Below are 8,319 nucleotides of genomic sequence, written 5' to 3'. Positions count from 1 at the left end.
CTAGCGTGGGTTAAAAAGGCAGAGTTGCGGGCGGTTGCACCTCTGGCTGGAGCGGTGCAACCGCTGGCAACCCGTGGTAGCTGGAGGTGCCACCTCTGGCTGGAGAGGTGCCACCGCCTGCAGCCAGTGAGCACCTAACGTGATTTCAAAAAAAAAAATTTTAATTTAATTTTTTTTTTGTCTTGAGAAGAGTTTTCATTTAGAGCAATTAACTTTTCTACGTATTTTTATTTTAAGGCAAAGATTCTTGTACGATCAAGATAGATCTTTTAACATGCATACTTCCAATGTCGTACACATGTTTGTGATAGTTTGTTCAAGTTGGTAACCCTTTCAAGTTCATGACGTGCTCAGTTTCTTCATAATACAAGGATGGATCCGAAGATGATGAATGAATGAAATCGATAGGTTCAAAGATCAAGGGGATATATGAATTTGGGAATTATACGTTTCTAATTCTGAAAAGTTAAATAAGGTTGTAACCAAATCGCATTTGTGATTTCATGATTTCCACTTGTTATTTAAACATAGCAAGTTCCTTTATGAATTAAGGAGCAGAATATTATTTCTTGCTCCAGTCTAAAATTTTAATGTTTTTACAGGAAGGGATGATTTTTAGGTACCCATTTGTTTTTGGGTGCCTCACAAATAGATCTATATTTTCTATCATGTTGCATAGAATTTGTCATGGTTCCTTTAGGAACCCAAATCAATTTGTTTGGACTTATTTTCTTGAATGGACAACAATGTGTCTTGTGTCCAAATTTGCAACAAAAGTTGCATTTGTTTTGATGTTGAACATGTAAGATGGAGCCTTTTATGAAGGTGGTTGGATTTTGGTGAGAACTTCTCACGAATCCAATTCCACTTCTTTTGGGAACGTGACCCTTATTTGTAAGGATCATGTTCAATGACTTGCTACCAACCTCGAATTTCTTCAAGGTATCCTTGAGTAGCAGGTTTTCTTTTTGGAAAGTTTCTAAATCATGACATTTGGTACATGAATTTAAACTATCATGACTTTCAACTTTTAACTTGTCAAACTCACAAGTAAGACTATCATGCACCTTTTTCAGCAATTTATATTTTCTACTGATACTCTTGCATTCGTCAAATAAGTCATTGAAAGCATTTAATAATTCATCAAAAGATAAATCAGCATTTAATGAATTCGTTACCTCCTCTCCGATAGCCATTAAGGCGTAATGAGCAACTTGCTCGGTGTTGGACTCCTCTTCCTCAGATGCGCTCGAATCATCCCATGTTGCTTTGAGTGCTTTCTTCTTTGTTGTTCTCTTTTTGGCTTGGGGACAATCACTCTTGTAGTGTCCCAGCTTTTTGCACTCATAGCAAATAACTTGATCCTTCTTGGGTTCAAGTTTATTTTTAGTATCATTCTTAAACTTGTTTCTTTTAATGAATTTTTTAAATTTTCTAGTTAGAAGTGCCAAGTCGTCGTCACAGTCCTCATCACTTGAGTTTTCTCTCAAGTGATCTTCAGAAGTTTTGAGTGTCATATCCTTCCTGTTCTTTGGAAGGATGTCTTCTTACTCTTCATGAGCTTTACAAGTCATTTCGTAGGTCATTAATGACCCGATTAATTCTTCAAGAGGGAAATTTCGCAGATCTTTTGCCTCTTGAATAGCCGTGACTTTAGGATCCCAACTCTTAGGAAGGGATCTTAGTATCTTATTAACAAGCTCAAAATCCGAAAAGCTCTTTCCGAGTCCTTTTAGACCGTTAACGACATCTGTGAAACGGGTAAACATGTCGCCATTGGTTTCACTCGGTATCATCCGGAAAAGTTCGAAAGAATGTAACAGCAAATTGATTTTTGACTCTTTTACTCTACTTGTGCCCTCATGGGTCACTTCGAGTGTTTGCCAAATATCAAATGCAGTTTCATAAGTTGAAACACGGTTGAACTCGTTTTTGTCAAGTGCACAAAATAAGGCATTCATAGCCTTTGCATTAAGAGCGAAAGCCTTCTTCTCCAATTCATTCCAATCGATCATTGGAAGAGAAGACTTTGAAAAACCATTTTCGACAAGGTTCCACAGTTCAAAATCCATAGAAATAAGAAAGATCCTCATTCGGGTCTTCCAGTAGGTGTAGTCCGTCCCACTGAACATGGGTGGACGAGTAATAGAATGCCCCTCTTGGTTTCCGGCATATGCCATTTCTCTTTGGGTTTTAATCCGTTAGAGAGTTAACCTTGCTCTGATACCAATTGTTAGGATCGAGAGCACTAAGAGGGGGGGGTGAATTAGTGCAGCGGAAATCTTTTTGCGATTAAAAACAAAAGTTGCGTTCGTTCGATAAAAATCAGTTTTGAAGCAAAAGCCGACTCTAAGATAACTTATGATTAAGTGCAGTTTACGTCTAAACATAATTTACGTTTAAATGCAGTTTACGTCTAAACACAGTTTTACGTCTAAACGCAGATTTACGTCTAAACGCAGATTTACGTCTAAATGCAGATTTACGTCCAAATTCAGTTTACGTCTAAAACGCAGTTTTACGTCTAAACGCAGATTTACGTCTAAACGCAGATTTACGTCTAAACGCAGATTTACGTCTAAACTCAGATTTACGTCTAAACTCAATTTACGTATAAAGCGTCTAAACACAGTTTGGACAGTTTTACGTCTAAACGCAATTTTACGTCTAGACGCAGTTTCAAGGGGATCTACACTTAGAAACTCGTTCGTAAAAGCGCAGAAGACAGTTTTGCAGAATCAAGGCGTAAACGTAAACTGCAATGTAAATATCGCACGAAAACACTGGTTTACGTCTGAAAATAGATTTGGAAGGATCAGCACTTAGAAACTTGTTCGTGAAGACGCAGAAGACAGTTTTGCAGAATCAAAACGTAAACGTAAACTGTAATGTACGAAAACACCGATTTACGTCTGAATGCAGATTTTGAAAGAACAGCACTTAGAACTTGTTCGTAAAAGCGCAGAAAGCAGTAGTTATGAAGGAGGTTTGCAGTAATGATAAAGTGCTCAAAATAAACGCAAACCAGAGATTTAGAGTGGTTCGGTCAGTCTTGACCTACTCCACTTTTGGCTTCCTCCACCGACGAGGTCACCGACGTCAACTAGAGGCCTTCCTTCAATAGGCGAAGGCCAACTGCCCTTTTACAGTTTCTCTCCTTTTGACAGGCTCAGGAGACAACCTTTACAGACCTTTCTCTCCTCACTTTACAACTCAAGAACTTGAAGAACAGAAGGAGGAGACTTAAAGGCTTTACAACACTTTTGAGCTCTTAGAATCACAGAAAAGATCAAGATTTTGGTGTAGGTCTGTATCTTTTCAGTGCTGAATGGGTGGGGTATTTATAGGCCCCAACCCAATTCAAATTTCGAGCTCAAAACGATCAAATCCCGGAATTCCGGGATCAGGTGGTTGCACCTCTTGATTGGAGAGGTTGCACCGCTTGGCAGAGCTCGAAGACCGAGCTCAGGCGGTGCCACCTCTCTGTCAGGGAGGTTACACCGCCTAGTCTTGCTCGAAGACTGAGCTCAGGCGGTGCCACCTCTCTGTCAGGGAGGTTGCACCGCCCAGTCTTGCTCGAAGACTGAGCTCAAGCGGTGCCACCTCCCGGCTGGAGAGGTTGCACCGCCCAGTCTCGCTGGGAGGCTTAGCCCAGGCGGTGCCACCTCCTGGCCTAGGCGGTTGCACCTCCTGGTGCAATCAGGGTCCGAATGGTTAGTTCCATTCGACCCAATTTCAGTCTTTCAAGGGCCCAATTGCCCCAAGATTAAGCCAAAGGGATCACCTCCCATTTTCCAACTTAATCAACGTGCTAACTATGATTAAATCTAAGACAATTTCTGCAGCTTTGCTTCGGTGCGTCAATCGCTTCTTCCGGCGAGTTTCCGGCGAACTTCCGTCGATCATCCGATGAACCCTTGGTGATGCTCCTACGGACTTCCGGCAAACTCCTGGACTTTGCGACGATCCACTTGGCAAGTTCCGACGAGCTTCCACTTGCCAAAGAAGCTCGTTGGAACTCGCCAAGATCAAATCATGAAGTCTAGGAGCTTGCCGAGAGTCCGCAGAATGGTTTCCGAGAGTTCGTCGGAAGACCGCTGGAAGCTCGCCGGAAAAAGTCTTGACTTACGGACTTTATAATAGCTTAGGAAATGTCTTTAAATTTGTAGTTAGTATGTTAATTAGGGTTAGGATTAGGTGTTAATCCTATAACCCAAGTAGGGGCCAATTGGGCCCGAGTTTGGACTGGTTTGGGCCAAGTTTGGAGCTCAACCAGTGAGCTGAAATAGTGTAGGCGGTGGCATCGCCAGATTAGGCGGTGGCACCGCCTAGAACCTGAGAGCCAAGCAGTGGCACCACCCAGCACCCGAGAGCCAGGTGGTGGCACCACCAATACACTGTCAGTGTCAGACACTGATAGGCGGTGGCACCGCCACTAACAAGCGGTGGCACCACCAGCATCGGGAACCAAAGAGAATTCAAATTTTGGAACCCAAATTTGAATCCTCTTGAGGCCTATAAATACCCCTCAATTCTCAGTTGAGATTACAACCTTTGAGAAAGCAATAGATTGAGATAAAAGTCTTAGAGAAGTCTTTAGCAAGTCTTGTTTTCAATTGCTTGAGTGTTCACCTCCTTCTTTCTCTTCAAAAATTGTAAGAGTGTGAACCACTTGTAAAAGATTGTAAGAGGGATATTTGTCCTTCCCCTTCAAAGAGATTTGCTAGTGAAAGTTGGGAGCCTCATTGAAGAAAGCTTCGCAAGTGGATGTAGGTCATTTGACCGAACCACTTTAAATTGGCGTGTTCTCTGGTTTGCATTTACTTATTGTCATTTATATTACTGCAAACCATCTGCACTTTGATGCTCTACTTCTTTGTCTCCTTCTTACGTATCCCTTCAAGTTAAAATGCAATCGAAACGGTTTCAAACGAAACGTTGCTTTTATCGTACGAAGTTTTCGAAAGTGTTTAAATCATCAAAAGTATATCGTACTTTACTGCTGCACTAATTCACCGCCCCCTCATAGTGCCGCTCCGAACCTAACAATTGGTATCAGAGCCCGGTATTTCTCATTTCGGATTTACAGCCAAGAAAAATGGCTCTTTATGGCTTTCAAGAGGGCTTATCGGTTGTTCGTCCACCGTTGTTTAACGGATTGGACTACACTTATTGGAAAACTCGAATGAGAGTTTTCTTGATTTCTATGAATTTGGATTTATGGAATATCGTTGAAAACGGTTTTCAACTTCCCTCTAAACCGATGAACGAATGGTCGAATTTGGAGAAGAAGTATTTTTCTTTAAACGCAAAGGCTATGAATGCCTATTTTGCGCTTTGGACAAAAATGAGTTCAATCGGATTTCAACGTGTGAAACGACTTTTGATATTTGACGAACACTTGAAATCACGCACGAGGAAACTAGTAGAGTCAAAGACTCGAAATTTAACATTTTATTGTATGATTTTGAGCTTTTTTGAATGCAACCAAGCGAGACTATAGGCGACATGTACACCCGTTTCACGGTCATCAATAATCTAAGAGTTCTTGGTAAATCTTTTTCAAATTTTGATCTCATAAGCAAGATCTTAAGATCCCTTCCAAAAAGGTGGGATCCTAAAATAACCGCAATACAAGAAACAAAAGATTTAAATATTTTTCCACTTGAAGAATTAATTGGTTCGTTGATGACATATGAAATAGTGCACAATGCACATGATGAACATGATGAACAAAATCACCTTCCAAAGAACAGGAAGGATTTGGAACTCCGGACAAATGAATACCACTTGAGCGATGACTCAAGTGATGAGGACAATGATGAACTTGAACTTCGAACACTAAATCTTAATAAGTTTATTAAATAAAAATTTAAAATAAACAATGAACTTGAACGGAGGAAGAGGCCAAAGAAGAGGAAGGCAACCAAGGATGAATCAAAAACTTCCATAGGCGAAACAGCGAAATGGGTTTTGATGGGCTTCGACTACAAGGTAAGTAACTCAACTCTCTTGAATTATTTTGAAATTACTTGAAGTCTTTCATGAGTGCTTAATTTAGAATAGGAAATAAAAAATTGTTTTTCAAAAATTATATCATGTTTTTCTTTTTGGCATCTTTAAAAAATTTAAAATTTGATCATGAAAAGTATATTGCTAAGGTTTCATGTATGTTATGTTTGGAAATGTTGAATGATGTATGCAACATTAGGGATGATAATTATACGATATGTGATAGTGCTTAGGATTAATCCATGCATGTGTATCTTGATGATTTTACACTATTACATGCCTTAATAACATGTTAGAAATTATGTGTTTTGGATACAAAAATATCCATGATCATGAGCATTTTTAACTTCATGATTGAATTTGAAAATCTATAGCAAAACCATGTCCGAATGCATGAAAGTGTTAAATTTTATTTTCGGATTTTCTTGATCCTAACAATTCATTTTTTAGAATCTATTGATCTTGATGGTTTTATGATGAAATTCATTTTTCGATCCTAAATGTTGATGCATTTTTTTATTTAACATAAATGAAAAAGCATGCTAACATAAAATCAATCACTTAAAATGAAATACCTAAAAAAGGGAAAATATATTATTAATGAAATCATGAATCTACTTATGTTACGAATTTTGTGAACCATAAAAATGATTTTTGGTGATTTGAATTTGAATGAGTTTTATCCAAAATCATGATCTTGATTCCGTGATATTTACAAATTAAGATTTATTATGAATCAAGATTTTTTCATTAATCGATCTCCTAAGATTTTCTTTTGATTAATTATGAGTAGGTTTTTTCAAAAAGAAATCATGTCTTTTGGTATTCACATGTTCTAATCTTTCATGATATGATTTTTATGCAATTCCTTATATTTATGAAATGTTTATCGCATCACCCAATTACTTTCTTCTTGATATTCCTTATGTGGTGATATAAAATTATGCATGAAATACTCTTGATATTATTTTGATGCATACAAATGAAAAGTTATGATTATGAATGGTAGGATGAAATTTGACAAGTTAATACCATCATGATTTGAAACATTTATGATTTGAAATTATGCATGCAATTACTTTTTATTGTGATGATATATTCAATATGAAAAATGGTATCATACATGAAAATAGTGATAAATATTTTGAAAATAAATGTTTGTATCATGTTAGATGATTTTACATTTTGTGCATGATGAGTTATAGTGATGATTGAAACAATGATTGAAATGATATGAATGATGATTTGGAATCATGCATATAATGATGAGTTTATATGTTTTGAAAATATATATGATGATTTGGTATTATGCATGCAATAATGATGCACGCAGTGATGAAATATTCATGATAAAATTATTATTTTGATATTCATAACTTGAATCTTCCTTTCTTTTTGCCAATGACAAAGGGAGAGAAAGAGTTGCTAATATGCTATCTTGAATTGATGTAAAGGGTCATCTCAAAGAGAAATTAGCTACCTTGCACAAGTCAAAAAAATACAAAAACTTGCTTACTTTCTTGCACATCTAAAGAAAAGATACAAATGTAACACTTGCCAAATTGTTTGCTTGCCTCATGTAAAACATGGTCCCTTGCTAGTTTGATATTTTGCTAAGGAAAAAAAAATGACACTTCTCAAAAGAGAAGAAAGAGCTTGCTTTCTTGAACATCTTTAATTTGCTAGCTAGCATGATGTACAATTTGCTATCTTGAACATTACAAAGAAATACTATCATGCACATTGCAAAGAAAAGCAAATATGCCAACTTGCACATCTTTAAATTTGCTAGCTTGTATATAGTAAAACTTGCATATCGTAAAAGTTGCTAGCTTGTAGAGAAGCAAAGAATTGCTATCTCGAAAGAAGCAAAAAATGCAAAACTTAGAAAACTTGCAATATAATTGCTCTTGCCATGCTTTGTATCAAAAATAGGTTGACATCCTTAAAAGTATCGCATTAAATTTTTTAGTATCGCAGTGTATCACATGTTTCGCAAATTGAAATTTTTGATACTATTATCATATCATGTTTAACAATTGATGACTTTCATGACATGATTTCTTTGTATTTTTATCTTGTATATATCATGTGATGATTGAAATATTGATTGATGCAAATTCATAATTTATGTAAAAGTCTAAATCATCAGTTCCTCTCCTTCTTTTCGGCAATGACATAGGGGAAGAAAGATTGCTAGCTCAAGGCAAATGCTGGCTAGCTTGTACTCTTCCCTTCTTTTTGACAAAAACAAAGGGGAGAAAGCTTTTGCTAGTTCGAACATGCAAAGAAAAGCAAAGTGCAATC

Source organism: Musa acuminata, chromosome BXJ1-8 (assembly GCF_036884655.1).
Source record: "Musa acuminata AAA Group cultivar baxijiao chromosome BXJ1-8, Cavendish_Baxijiao_AAA, whole genome shotgun sequence".
Classification (NCBI taxonomy): Eukaryota; Viridiplantae; Streptophyta; class Magnoliopsida; order Zingiberales; family Musaceae; genus Musa; species Musa acuminata.
Note: the sequence above shows the minus strand (reverse complement) of the source record.